The sequence below is a fragment of the Phocoena phocoena genome, chromosome 13, assembly GCF_963924675.1.
Source record: "Phocoena phocoena chromosome 13, mPhoPho1.1, whole genome shotgun sequence".
Lineage (NCBI taxonomy): Eukaryota > Metazoa > Chordata > Mammalia > Artiodactyla > Phocoenidae > Phocoena > Phocoena phocoena.
The window spans coordinates 39,637,050-39,652,656 of NC_089231.1; the positions used below are offsets into that span (position 1 = coordinate 39,637,050).

A 15,607-nucleotide genomic window follows, 5' to 3' on the forward strand; every position below is an offset into this window, starting at 1 on the left:
TGGTCTGCTACAAGCTAGTTCATTATAGCCAGAAGTGTAACCAAGCAGGACCCTATGGGGCCTTCCTGGGACTGACCCGTTCCACATATCCTCTGCTGTGTCTCCTCTCTGAAGTACCCAGATAATAGTATCTCATGCATATTTCCTGAGTTTTTCAGATGCTAAAAACCACCACCAAATGGAAGAAATTAACTACTTGATGATCATGAACACGTACTCCCAGACCGTCTGGCACCTAAGGATTGATAATGTTCACTCCCCTGTTATCTCAGCATCACAGAGAATTGTGCACGAGCTGATCACATATCCTGGGACGACCTCCCTCACCTTGCCTTTAAAAATGCTTTGCTGAAACCCTTCAGGAACTTCAAGGTTTAGGGGGCGTGAGCCAGCCGTTCTCCTTGCTTGGCCCTGCAATAAACATTTCTCTGCTCCAAACCCCGACATTTCAGTTTGTTTGGCCTCACCGTGCATCAGGCACACAAGCTTCCCATCGGTAAAAGAAGCAGAAGCCCAAACATCTACTTAATAGTTAAAAACATTTACTATTCACTTGACATGAATTAACATTAATTAGTTAATCCTCACACAAGGTATAAGGAAGGTACTACTATTATTCTCATATTCTAATCAATGTAAAACTGTGGGGGCTTCCCTGGTGGCGCAGTGGTTGAGAGTCCACCTGCCGATGCAGGGGATACGGGTTCGTGCCCCGGTCCGGGAAGATCCCGCATGCCGCGGAGCGGCTGGGCCCGTGAGCCATGGCCGCTGAGCCTGCGCGTCCGGAGCCTGTGCTCCGCAACGGGAGAGGCCACAACAGTGAGAGGCCCGAGTACCGCAAAAAAAAAAAAAAAAAAACTGTGGAGCACAAACTCACAGAAAACTGTAATTGACCAAACAACTTGCCCAAGATGACCACAATTAGTAGCAACTCAACCCAGACAGCCTGGCTCCTGAAACTGTGCTGTTAGCTACAAAAGTATATCTAATAGGGGGAAAAGGCCCAGAAGTAAGCCCTCTGCAATTCAAACATTTAGAGATTGCATCAGAGAAAAGGAGACTGAAGAGGATCAGCCAGAGGGACCAGAGGAAAACCAGGAGAAGGCTGTCTTATAAGCCGAGGGAGGAGAGTATTTTAAGGAGAACACGGTAAACTGAGACTGTTACAATTATCATTTGAAAATAACCAGGCCTAGTGTTATCAGCTGCTCATCCCGTCACACAATAAAAATTAAAACCTTTGCAGAGACACTGGCATATCCAGTCCTCACATCCCATCCTTCTGCAAATGGTCACAGATCACACGCTGTGTCCCCAGTGTATCGTGCTCATCTGCCTGCCAAGGTGAGGTTGGGCAAAAGCACTCCTAGAGAGCTAAACCACAGAAGCAAATTCATTCACTGCAAATGGAACACTTCACAATTAGAGAAACCATGCAAATGTGACAGCTCTCGCTGATGCTCTGTAAAGTCTTCAAAACTTCTACCTAAAATTTACAAGGGAATTTATATTATTGCTTCTTGCTTCAAAAATCCCCACTATTCACAGTCATTGAAAGAGAAAGACTGCAATGGAAAATGTAAAGAAATTTGTCAACATGTGAAGACTTTGTATATTACGACAAGAACGAAGAGCCGGTGAAAGGGGGAGAAAGAGAAGATCTAGGGGAAGGAGCACCTTACTTCACTCACATGAGCCACTAATAAAATAGATCCACCAAGAACAGGACTTATGCATAGGGCCACCTATGTCCACTATATAATCTGCAAGACCCAATGCAAACTGCAGGGCCCCAAGTTCAAAAAGCAGGAAAAACTCTTTCCTTTCTTAGCAGTCTCTCTTTCAACCTATAAAGGTGGTATTTTAATCTGCGATTTATTACTGCCCTTCCTTGAGCTCAGGGATACTCACTGGGCTTGTGTAGACCCTCAGCGGTGCCCACAACCCACCTGCACAACTCAGCACGTGGGCACATGCCCACCTGCACCAGGCCCCCGCTGGGGCACAGTCCAGCGGAAGTCACCGGGCGGGGTGGGCAGATGGCGCAGCCCGCATCAGAGACCAGGTGCTGGGGAGGCAGAGGCAGGCAAAACCACACGTGAGCAGAGGCCTCAAGCCCCCCAGCGCATGCACCCTCGTCCCATCAGACTTTGCTTAAAAGACACAAAATCAATAGTAAAATTAAGAATTTCAAAACTGCGACCGTAGAGCGTGAAACCCCAAGGGAAGGGCTCTGTGCAGACAACAGTGTCACACACCCGTGAAACCAGTCCTGGGGTCACCACTTACCACCGCCCCCGGGGTTCTAGGCTGTGAGCTGGAAGCGGCTAGTTGACCACCTGCTCCTCTGATCTACTCCCATCCCTGTGTGGTGGGGCCTTAGAACAGAACTTGGAATCACAAGCCCTACTGCCCAGTGCCTCTGCCGTCCCTAGAACAATGGTTCTTAAACTTCTGCGTGCACACTAACCTCCTGGGGGACAGGGCGTAAGGGAGCTTCCGAGGTCACGCCCCAGCATTCTAATTCTGAGGGTGCGGGTGGGCAGGGCTCAGGACACTCCTCATTTCCCACCATCCCCAGGTGATCTGATGCTGGGGCCTGGGGCTCCACTCCGAGAACAGGTGCCAAAGACACCTAACTTTAGCTCCCCTGGGGGAGGGCAGAAGTCTCAGATTAGGTTGAGCACCAAGAACAGAAACTGCAAGGGGGTTGGGGGGTGGGGAGTGGTACCGATCTCTCTGGAACTTTTCCCTCTTCACCCAGTCCCCAGTCCTGCTCTGCCATATTTGTGTGCAGTGTTTTTCACACTGAAAAAGTATGTCTCGGGATCCAAGTGTGTGGGTATTAACCCAATGCCCCAGGGAAGGTCCACTGACTAATATCCTAGGAAAACACACAAACGGGCCAAGAATCCAGCTCCATCCGGCATGTGTGACATGAACACCCAGGAAGAGAAGCCACACCTCCGGGAAGTCCAGCTGGCCGAGACTGTGGACTTCTAGGAAAAGATTTCAAGAACACTAGAGGTGAGCTGCCCACTAGCCAGGAAAACCAGAACGCCCTAGTCACTCCAGGGCGTCCCCAGAAATCAACCTTGGGGGGGAAAAGAATATCAGCCTCAGAGACAAAAGGCTGGGTCTCCAGGCCTGCGGCTGCCACCAAACTAGCAGTGGAACATGGGGCCAGCCAGTTACGGCATCTGTCAAGGGAGACCGGGGACATCAGAGTGCAAACTGCAGCTTGCTGCTGCGCTCATTTTGGCCCACGTGGCAGTTTAAAGTATACATGTTTAGTTGCCAACAGTTAAAAGAGATGTACGTAAAATTCAGGTTTCCAGCATCTCTTAAAGAATGGGAGGATCTGGAAACCCGGGGCCATCCCTTCCAGACCCAGGGAAGCCGGGCTGAAGCAGCACCCTCCCTTTATTTGGGGCAGTGCTATCCCAGTCCCCCGGGCCACCTGCCCACCTGGCTCATTTCCATTACTCATCTGGACAACCCTGGCTCAGGTGACTCAAAAGTCCTTTACCCTCAAACACTCTAGGATTAAATGTCCAGTTCCTTCATTTAGTTTCAACCATACATAACACCCATGTTCTTCTCAATAACCAGAGAATTTCAAAAATCAGCAGCGTGAAATCAGCAGGGTATTTAACTCTACTTCATTCCCTTAGTAATTCATTAACTAGATAACCAGACAACTCTAGTTTAGTGATCAGCTGGAACCCCTCAACCAAACACTCCACTCTTTAGTAGCTCACTGAGGTCTGTACCGTCTTTAAGATCCTCAGCAACCCAGGTACCCAAGTCAGCATCCACTGCCCCACTGTTTGCTCCTTCCTGTCACCAGAGCAAACAGAAAGCCCCATCAAGATGCCTGAAGCCCTGGTAAGGGGGGCCTTGCTCAGCGGCGATGCCTTGCCACACCTGGTATGACAAAGAGTAGGGCTGGTGAGAGCTGTAATTAAAGACTGGTGCCTGTACGCTTTGCCACAATTTTTTAAATCCAATTTTTAAATCCGCAAGCATCCATGTTTTTCTACATTACAACTTGTCCATTTTTAATTGAAAAAAAAAAAAAAAACCCACTGTCCTGAGCAGTAGACCACACATGTCCTGGACAGATCCCTCCTGGGGCTCCCAGGCACTTATAGACAACCTTCCAAACAGCCACCTGCAGGGGACGGCAAAAATGGAAAACTTCCATTTGTGATGCCATATGCTCCAAGTAAATTGTCCCTGAAAAACCTCCATATTGTCATCTTTAATTAGTGTTCGATAAATGTTTGAAGAGAAAAAAGTCATCAGCTCCTCTGAAGTTATTCACATTATAGAGCAGCAGAAGCAGAGCTATAGCACTATAACCATGTCTGAAATATTTCGGGATCCCGTTCATTATGCAGGATACACATTTCTGGAACCAAAAATCAAAATTATCAGCACATGACTCAAGTATGTTCTGAGCTCATTTGAAAGTCTCAGACCTTCAATATATAAAAATAACTTTGAATCTAAGATGGTTGATGATCAAGTTTTGGAATCAATGGAAATTTTAAACATAGCACATTTTCTGGTGAGTGAAAATCCCGTGTGAAATTTTGAATTTATAGACTACTGCCTGTGAGATTCAAATCAGTCTTCAGTCATCCTTGGGGATCCAGAGAAACTTTACAGCTAAAAAGCATACTCCAATGTTGGCTTTTTAAAAAGTCAAAATCACAATTTTCTTCAGGTCCCAGAAGCGGTTGCAGTGGCTTCAGCCAGAAGCCGTGGCACGTCTGTGACAGGCCCTGGCTCAGGTCCCTTTCTGGTTGGGCACGCAAGGTAAAAGGATGCAGGTGTTTCTGGAAAACAGTTCATCCCTGCCACCTGCACAGAGGCGCACACGTGAACATGACTGCCTCCTTGTTTTTGTAATTCACCTAAACGTGGAGCTGCTCGTGGCCGCCACACGGTTTGGTTGGGCAGAGAGGAATCGTTCCCAGGTGTTTAAGAGGAACACTCTGGCCAGGCTGACACTGCAGCACCAGATGTGTCTGGTATATGAACACGTCCTCCGTCCTGTAAGCTTGCCACCAACCCGCATGCTATTCTTGCAGCAAGAGGCCCAGACCACCGTCACGTGCACAGGCACACCTGCTTCTCACACACCTTCATGCACCCTCACGGAGGGTAGTGGCCAACGGGTGGGAGCCATTCGTGCTTCAGGCACCCTGTGCTAACCCTTCAGAGCCACCGCTCCCTAGCAACGGAGGACTGCAAGGGGCACCCACATTCCTGCCCACCTGGAGGCTGGGAACAGTGACGTGTACAGCGACATCCCCGTGGAGCAAGCTGGGCACCCCACACACACCCCAAGGCAGGAAAGGGCTGGAGCAAAAGTGACAAAGGGCTCAGAGCTGAGAAATGCTGGAATCCTTGACACGAGGACTCCAAGTTCAGAGCTTTTTCTGCTGGGTGACTCCCATGAGCCCAGAAGGGGTCCTGGAGACTCACAGCTGCTCCCAAGGCCAAGGAGGGTAGGGACAGGCCTCAGGCACAGCTACTGAAAGACAGGGGCACACGGCCAGGCATGCTGGGCGGAATGTGCTGAAGGTGACCCTGGAATGCTGCAGAAAGCCTCTCCCCAGCTGTCGGGCCCCTTACAGGATTGATTAAACTAGCCCGGAAGCTCTGAGCCAGAGTGGCAGGCAGGACGATTCCTTCTCTCTCCCCATTCACACTGGAGAATTCTAGTTAAACATACAGTTACCTTATCAGTTTTAGTTGTCAGGGCAAGTCAGAAAGTGGGTTTCCTGGTACAGAGCATCCCGACCATGACTGAGAGTGGCCTGCAGAGCTTTCACCAAGCTTCTCTGTCCCTCAGGAAAGCCAGCCGTGGAGGCTTCAGACTGAGACATTCCGGTCACTGCGCTGGGACTTAACAGCCATAAAACGCTCAGCCAAAAACTGCCTTGATCTACCTCTTTAATAGGCTGAGGACTCCAACTTCTAGAAAGGAGACAATACCTTTATAGTGGTAGAGAATTCTTAAATTCCCTCTTTTATGTTTTTTAAGAGTTACTGAACACCTGGTTTATGCAAGACATGGTGTTAGCTGTTGTTGAAAGCGTGATTCCTGTCTCTAAAACAGGTCATCTGAATATCGTTCCTCCTAAAACAAAGGTGGGACGTTAATACTGACCCCTGAAAGTCTACTCATGTAAGTGTCAATTTCTGGGCTTTTCATATTTCCCATTTTTTTCCTTGATGAATAAGTATTATTAAAATGTAATCAGTAAAAAAAAAATTATTTCTTTTAGTACACTCAGGGTGGTCTGATCCGTGCTTCCTAGCCTTTAAAGTGGATAGGAATCACCTGCAGATCTCGCGAAATGCAGATTCTGACCCAGTCAGTGGGGCAGAGCTGGGATTCTGCATTTCTAAGGAGAGCCCGGTGACGCTGGTGTTGCCAGGAGGGGACTGTGGGCAATGGATGGGGGTGGGAGGAGGGAGGGCGAGCACACACCTGTTGCGAGACGGGGAGTCAGGCAAGGCCTCCTGAATAAAGTGACACCTGACTCTGGCCAGGAATATGGATGTGATTTCAAAAGGCCCTTGTGAAGAATGGAGGGATGGGTAGGGACAAAGTCTCAGAAGCCAAAAAGAAAGAAAAGAAGAGAAAGTACTTGCTTGACTTGTGGTGCACTAAGGCATCCAGTCTGACTACTGGGTAGGGCAGCAGCTCCCAAACATGAGCATGTAACAGCCATCTGGGGGCTTCTTAAAATACAGAACGCAGGCCGCACTCCCAAAGTTCCAGGATCAACGGCGGGGCGGGATTTGCACTTCTAACAAATCCCCAGGTGATACTGAAGCTGCTGCCCAGGGACCACACTTTGAGAATTGCTAGGATGAGGTTTGTCAAACAAAGACAAAAGATGCTCCACCCCTTTGGGATTGACATGTATACACTGATGTGTATAAAATTGATGACTAATAAGAACCTGCTGTATAAAAAATTAATTTAATTTAAAAATTAAAAAAAAAAAAGATGCTCCACCCCAACGCCCCAGACATTCCAGGGAGGACAAGTGGATTGCCCAAAAGAGGCGGACTGTTCACATCTGGGAATGACCATGACAGCTCACGTTACAACCTGTCAAGGCAAAAATGGCTATAAACCCAAAAGGGCAATATCGTACATTCCTCTGGATTGGCTTTAATCCATCCCATCCAATTAAGTGGGGACTACATGGAATCCTTTGTCTGTAAATGAACTCCTGGAGAAGAATTCAGGTTGACAAATGACCACCCCTACACATCAGCGGGTCAAGTGTTCCAAGACCACGTCAGTCAGTGGCAGCGGTCTTGGCCCTACAGCCATCCTCTCCAAGACTGATTTCCTCAGTCCCTCCTTCAGCAAGTAAAAATACGACCCTGAAAATGTCTAGAAAAGTCAGATCTCACGGGTGGAGACAGTGAGCTTCTGGAGCTGAGTCTGAGATAAACCCGGGGGCACCGGCAACTCCACTGACATCCGGGAACCAAGGGCTGGTCCGTGCAGGGTGAGTCAGGCAGAGGCTGCCACCGGCCAGGGACAGAGTGGGGGACAGATGCACAAAGGGGATGACAAACCTCTGTCTTCAAGATGCTCCCAGGCAACAGCTGAGTGAGACGCACAAGCAAGTAAATGGAGGAGAGCGTGAGCCCAGGGGGCAGAGACTGATTCAAACCAAGGGTCCTCTCCTTGGATGCACCTTCAAGCCACACGGCAGAGCTGGCGGTGCTGTTAAAGCGTCACAATGCCAGAGGCCCACCTCAGATCAACGAAGTCAGAATCTCCAGGAGCTGGGGCCCAGGCAGAGGGATACCGAAGGCCTAAGCCCTTCCAAACCTAAATCTGGCCCCTTACCCCACAGGCCAAGAGCTGGATCCAGCTCTCGTGGCAACAGGCACAGAACATGCCATCGTGCCTGACCTGCACCAATAAAGAAACATTCCTTCCAGGAACTGCCTGAGCTGTGATGGGAATGGTGGTCCAGGACTGCAGAGACACACGTCCTTCAAGTGTTTTGCCCCTCCGGTTGGCTTGAAGACAGAGGGGGAGAGGAAGACGCCCTCTGTGAGCTGCAGACATGCCACTGCCCCAACCACAAGGTCAAGTTAGAGTCCTAAACCACACACTCCAGCAGGTAGGAGCGCTGGCCTGAAGCAGCTCGGTTCCTGACACACACACACATATCCTTTCACCCCGAGCTCTGCCGCAGGCCTGTGAGACAGAGTCATAATCGTCCCCTACCGCTGCCCCAGCTGCCAGAGGAGAAGCTGCAGTCTTATAAGCAGAGCCAGCCCCTGTGTGAGCCAGTCTTGAGGAGGAAGTGGGGGAGCCCAGAAGAAGGGGTACCCTACATCCTCACAGATGTCTTGGGGCCACGGGTGCTGCAGGAAAGGGGACCCAAAGGAGACAGTTCTCAATGTGTTTCCCGCTCAGCTCCAGATTCACCCTTCAATACATGCTGTGCAATAATGGAAGGACTTCCTTCAAGCATTTCTCCGCTACAGCAGCGCAGTGCTAAGCTTTCCCAGCAGAAGGTGCTGGAGGGACGCTGCAGGAGGAAGGGGCTGCAGGGAGAGAGAGGTGATGGTAAGGGGATGAGGACAGCCAGTGAGGCTCTGCCCAGCCCCCTAGCCAAAACGTGCTGTCTCCCAGCATCCTCACAGCCCCTGCACAGCCCTCCCAGTACAGACCTCGGGCCCTCCAGGCTTCCTGCCCACACTAGCATCCTCATTCCCTCTGCTCACTCATTGCCTCCCCCCAGTCTCATCTCCTGTGGTCCTCCTGACAATATGGCCTTCCAGACAGACACCTGTGCTCCAGCCTCCTGCACTGAGTGCCCCCTCCCACTGCACACCTGCACCAGTACCACAGCAGCTCGCCCACCCTGCCTGAACCCTGGAGGCTTGCTTCCTGTTTGCCCAGTGACTGAAGACCAGTGAAACCAGCGAACTTGTCTGCCATCCAGCATGCTCAACTACACCTTCTCCAACAAGGTGTGAACCCCTTCCCAATCTGTCCTTCCTTGGATGCCCTCCCTCAGCCCTGGGGTACCACAGAGAGTTTTCATTTATCTTATAGTTACTCTTTCATCATAGTTTAGTAAATCCTTGTATTCAACTTCCCCTGTTTAAATCACCGTGTGGTTTCTACCTCCTAACTGGATCCAGACCACTGCAACAGGAGAACTGTCCCTGACACACAGCCCACAGAAGCTATACAGTAATAGAGTGTATCGCCCAGGCCAGCAAACCTTGCATCATTCACCTGCTGACATCGATGTGCTTAGAGGGACAAGGGACCCCCTAGAGACAGCCTAACTTCTAGTGTAGTTTGTGACAATCAGTCCTGTTTCTTTGTCAATTGAGAACCTACGGAAGCCAATAAGAGTGGCTCAGACCCTCTTCTTGAAGATTCTTAAATTATCCACCAATTCAAAAGCTTTTTGGATGCTTACTGACAAAGGGTATTTCGCAGCCTATTTCTATCAAACACCAGCAGGGAAAGTCATTTGTACCTTATTGTTTATAATTTTTCACCCTTTTACAAAAGAAAACAGGAAATAATTGGATATACACCTCTTTGGAGGAAATCAGAAGAAGCAGAGTCTTACAAAGAAATTAGTACTCAAACTTTGTGATCTGGATGTAACAGGTATTAAAAGGGCAGGGAAACAGCTCAGGAGGGAGCAGAGAATATCTCCTCTTGAGGGCAGGGGTAACGTCAGGCCAGCTGCAGAGTCTTCCTGGCAGACAATCATTTTTCAGTGACGAGCCTGCCTCCCCATATGAAGCCAGCTCACACAAGCGCTGGAGGCAACAGCCAACTTTTCACAGGCTGGATCCCTACTGGACAAACTGCCCACCAACATGGTGGACCACAAGCCCCCATCGGCCACTGGTCACCACCTTCAGCCTGCCCTCACCAGCAAGGACCTTATCCAACTCAGGCAAAGCCCATCTCCAGAGGTTCTCTTCAAGTTCCAAGAGGAGGAAGTTGATTGTAGGAAGCAAGAGTAATAAGGAAGTCTGTTCTGTAATTGTCGGCATCATGGCTTAGCTGGTTTTCCTCCAGCAACGCATAATAATAAATCCTTACATTTATAGAGCATTTTACAGCGCTCGAAATACTTTCACAAACGTCATTTCCTTTTGGTGAAGGAAATCTCCTGCTACTTGAGATATGTTTTTTCTCTCAAATGCTTTATTTTCACCTGGTCAGAAGCTTCTGTGTAATTCACTCCATGATGTAAAACACAGACCACAACATTAAGGGTCACCTCCAACGCATGAGGAGAAAACCTATGACTTTAAAAGCTAATACATTTGGTTACTTTGCACTTCAGTTGGTTAATTTCAAGCCAGATCTAACTTGGTGGGTGCCCACTGAATGATTCCCCCCCACAGGTAGATGGAGAGCGCCAGCACTCCTGCACTCAGGGCAGCTCTGTCAAGTTCAGAAACACCCTCAGGACCAGAAGCAAAGGCAGCCCCACGAACTCCTGGTAGACATGACTAATCAATCACCACATTCATTGTCCTGAGACCTGAGCTCAAGATTGCACCCCAGGCAGGCATTATCAGTTGACGTCACTTGGCAGAAGCAAGAGAAAGCTATTTGCCCTACCTCAGCCTCAGGCGGCTGGGGGCAGGCGCAGCAGCGCCCTGGGCTCCCTGTTTACATTATTCCCTGGGATTCCCTCTCCTATTGGGATGTGGCTCGTGGGTCCCTGCAGGCATCCCAAGACATCTGTAGCGTTGCTGGGAACCTGCTCACCTTTGGACACGACCACAGTGCCAGCTGGCCTCACCCCTTCTTCAGGCCCATTCCCCTCCTTCAAAGCTAAAACTCAACTCATCCACTCTCTCTTTCTACGTCTCCCTAATATGGAAACATCTCCAACACCTTCTTCATCATCGCGAGGGAATATTTTTTAGAGATGTCAGTCTTCACACACAATGATTTACATCTCTCTAGAATCTTTTTATGTCTCCAGCACAACGGCTATATATTTATGAAATAATGATGGGGGAGGGAGTGTTGTACATCCTGGTGGGAAGAAACATGGAGACTGAGGACAGCTGAGGACAGCAGCAGACTTCACTTTGCTTTGCCCACAGGCAGACTGTGGGCCAACAGTGTGGGAGGACAGGAGAGAGGCTGGCACCCACACACTCTCTTGCAAGCTGCAAACACACACACACCAAAGGTTTCAGAGCGGAGGGACATGGCTGGTGTTGAGCTCCAGGAATCCTTGGTAGTTCCGTAGATCAGCAGTTCCCCAACCATTCTGGCACCAGGGGCCGGTTTCATGGAAGACAATTTTTCCATGGACCAGGGTGGGCAGAGCGGGGAAGGTGCGGTGGTGGTTTCAGGATGATTCAAGCACGCTACGTTTATTGTACACTTTATTTCTATTATTATTACATTGTAATACATAATGAAAGAATTATACAACTCACCATAATGCTGACAGGAGGTGGAGCTCAGGTGGTAATGCGAGCGACGGGGAGCAGCTGTAAATAGAGATGGAGCTTTGCTTGCTCACCCACCGCTCACCTCCTGCTGTGCGGCCCGGTTCCTAACAGGCCAGGGACTGGTAGCGGTCCGTGGCCCAGGGGTTGGGGACCCCTGCCATAGGTAACAGCGACTAGGAAGGAAGCTATCAAGGTGCTTTTAGGTAAGAGTCTTGAGGTGTGAAATTGGCAAGGGCCAGGGATGGAGCAGGAGGGGGCGATGGCCTCCAGCTTAGCCCACCGTTTCTCTGCACTCACACCCTAGGCAATTCCAGCTCACCCCTGGCTTTGAAGACCACCCACCCCTTGTTGACTCCCTTCTGTAGAGACCCGACTTAAACTCCAAACTTACAAATCCATTGCCTACTTGACATCTGCACTTGGGTATGAACTGACAGCCCCAACTTAACACATCCAAACTGATCTCCTCACCTTCCCCATAAACCTGCTCCCACAGTCCTTCCATCTCAGCAAAGGGCAGCTCTGACTTTCCACCTGCTCTGGCCAAAACCTCAAGTCAGCCTCGACCCCTCTGCACCTCCCACATCCTACTCAATCTGCTGGGAAAGCATTAGCTCTGACCTCAGAATATATTTAGAATTATGGGCGTCTCCCACCATCCTCCTCCTAAATGGCTCCCGGCACCCACCTCTTCTCACCCTATAGACTCTCCCCACCCAGCAGTTCCAAGGGCTCCTCTGTTCCACGAGTTGGATCATGACACTCTGCTGCTCAAATGCCCCCCCTGCAAGGGCCACTCATTATAAAGCCCTGCTGTGACCTACAAGGCCCTACGTGAACTGCCCCTTACCTGTCTGCCTCTCTCCCACCACTCTTTCCCTCATTCACTGCACACCAGCTACTCTGGATTCCCGGTTGTTTCTCAGGCATGCCAAGCGCACTGCTGCTTCAGGGCCTTTGCACTTGCTGTTCTCTGTCGGGAACACTCCCCCCAAGACAGCCACGTAGTTTACGCCTCCCTTCCAGTAGGCCTCTGTTCCAGTGTCACCTTTTCAGATTCCTTCCTTCACTGTTCCATACAAAACAGTAGCCCCGTCACTCTCTAGTCCCTTGCCCTCTTCTTCTACCCTTCACCGCCTGACATACACTTGTCTGTCTCCCCACCAGATTGTCAGTTCCATGAGGTCAGGAACTTTGTAGAATGTGGGACTTTGACAACTGAGCAGATAGAGTAGAAGCTTCCAAGAAGACAGACAGAGAAGCTGGAGCACCCAAGGATGTGAGGGTTTGAAGAGAACAGAAGGGAGCATGGAATAAAGCAGGGGTCAGCAAACAACAGCCTGCAGGCCAAATCCAGCCCATCACCTGTGTCCAAAAATAAAGTTTTATCCAAACATAGACATACCCATTTGTTTAAATATTGCCCATGGTATGAGCTGCAGCAGAAGAATTAAGTAGCTGCAACACAGACTGTATGGCCTCAAAAGCATAAAATACCATCTGGTTCTCTAGAGAAAACACTTGTCAACCTCTTGCACAAAGCAGTGTTTTTCAAACTATAAACTCATAGACAACCCTTCTAAGAAAACTTCTACAAACCTTCCAGGAGGCCCAGACCCCAACTGAGAAATAGTTTTAGAGAGACTATGGTGGTGGTGGTGGTGGTGGTGGTGGTGGTGGTGGTGGTGGTGGTGGTGGTGAAGGAAGAAGACAGACTTGGATTCAGTCCCCAGCACTGCCACTCAGCAGCTGTGTGAGCTTACATAAATTACTTAACTTCTCTGAAGCTCTTCTTTCTTATCAATAAAATAAGAACTACTACCAACCATCTTGCAGGACTATTGTGAGGAGTGGAGATTCTGAAGATAAAGCATCTAGCCGTGGCTACCACACGGTACACCTACACGACTAATCATTTTTTGAGAATTTACCACATTCCAAGCACAGTCTAGATGCTACACATGTACCAACATCTAATCCTCACAAAACTCTAACTGGGCTGTGCCAACACCCAGTGGATTTTACTTATCTTTCACAAATACAATTTTTTAAAAACTTTTTGTCAATAAAGGGGATGAAGCCCATGGTTTCAGCATTGTTGTGGGAAAAGTCTGACTGGGGAACCAGGGAAAGACCTGAGCTGCCCTGGGGAGCAGTGTGGATTCCAGTGACACTCGGAACCTCTGTCCGTCTCCTCAGCTGCTTCCCAAATTAGCAGGAAAATCTCCCAATTCAAAGAAACCTCGTGACACACTTTGCAGAGATACCACACAAAGCAACAGATTTTGTGCCTATTTTTGGCTGGTCCAGATAACGGGTCGTTGCAGACTCTTGAATCACTGGATTAAAATGCCAGACTCAGCACAGAGAAACGGTGGGGTGTGGTGAAGGCAACTCCGCTAGGTACCTGCTCCTGCTAAGTCTGTGCCCTAAACCACTGACGTTCTTTTGACTTTTTTACAAACCAAATAAGCTCAGTATTATTTTCTCAAGAAGTAGAGCAATTTAAACTACAATTATTAGTGTGAAATCTGTGGAGAAAATTCTACACCATTGAAACACACTGTCTGTTAAATCAGAGAAAAGAAGTTTCAACTCCCACTTGATATATGAGAAGCAGCACTAATTAAGACTGAGAGCAAATTCTTTTATGATCACTTTTTTTAGGAGTAAATAAGACGTTTTAATTTATTTGGTTAGACTGAAAACAAGCAAGATTTAAAGGGAAACCCTGATTTGGAGGTCAACCTAATTATGGTACGGGCATGCATATTTGAATCTTTCTGTTTCCAGAAACTCAAGTGTTTCTCATTTCTTTCCTTGACTTTTCTCGATACCAAGATAGGAACAGGCTGGAAACCTTAGTGCTTACAAAAGGCATTTTAAAATTTTTGGTTTTTTTTTTTTGCGGTACGCGGGCCTCTCACTGCTGTGGCCTCTCCCGTTGAGGAGCACAGGCTTCGGACGCGCAGGCTCATCAGCCATGGCTCACGGGCCCAGCCGCTCCGCGGCCTGTGGGATCTTCCCGGACCGGGGCACGAACCCGTGTCCCCTGCATCGGCAGGCGGACTCTCAACCACTGCGCCACCAGGGAAGCCCCAAAAGGCGTTTTTTTATTTCAACGTGACCACCATGCTCACAAAAGACGGACATGGCTGGGCTGCCACGTGGTCCCAGCCAACACTACTCCGCAGATATATATCCACAGGGAAGAGGCAACTGCCCCAGCTTGCAGGAATCAGAGCCGATAAACCAATTAAGTTTTATTTCCCTGTCTTAGTCAACTCGGGCTGCTAAAACAAAACACGGTAGACTACATGACTTAAACAACAGAAATTCACTTCTCACAGAGGCTAGGAAGTCCAAGGTTAATGATCTAGGAGATTCAGTTCTCGGTGAGGATCCTTGTCCTGAACTGGGGGAGGGGGACAAAAACATTCAGCCCATAACATTCCCTGAATAAAATGTTTAACATCTTTTCATTCAGCTTCTGAAAATGGAATTCTTGCCTTCTCAAAGCGGTCCTCTCTACTGCCCACTGGGTCGAAGTTCCACCACATTCTGAAGTCTTAGCATTTGTGTCTCATCTACAAAATACTAATTTACATCTGTCCTTTTTCAAAATAAATGTCCTTCTGTCTTTTTCATCTGTGGGTGTGGGCTCCCTAGCAAGAATCCTGCCTCTCTGCAGCAGAGTAAGAGAAGAGGAGGGGGCGGGAGTGGGGAGAGAGGAGGAGAAGGAGAGAGGAACCAGCATCTCTGGTTTCCTGCCTCCTGCACACTGCACTCCACACACTGCCAGCATCATCTATTATGGATAAAGCGGAGACGATGGAGCCCTAGTGTCTCCAAGGAAGACAAAGGGCCACAGAAATGGATACTTCACTACTTCCTGGTCCTCGGGCTCCACAGGGACCACAATGCTGAAGCACTCACTATGCTCAGGAATGAGCATAAGTCTGGAACTTTATCATCACCTCCCTCTTTTCCAGACAGCCAGTCCTCAAATGGCAAAATCTAAGAGATTCTATACCAGCCTCTTCCATCGTCTGTGTCTTTTTAAGCAAGTTTTTTAAAATTATTATTTAAGTTT

The 15,607-nt window shown here is 48.9% G+C and overlaps 1 protein-coding gene across 2 annotated transcripts in view; it reads right to left on the reverse strand.

The window, feature by feature from the left end:
- The window catches only part of FHOD3 (formin homology 2 domain containing 3), a 494,793-nt gene that overhangs the window by 449,793 nt on the left and 29,393 nt on the right, over positions 1–15,607 (reverse strand). The window lies entirely within an intron of this gene.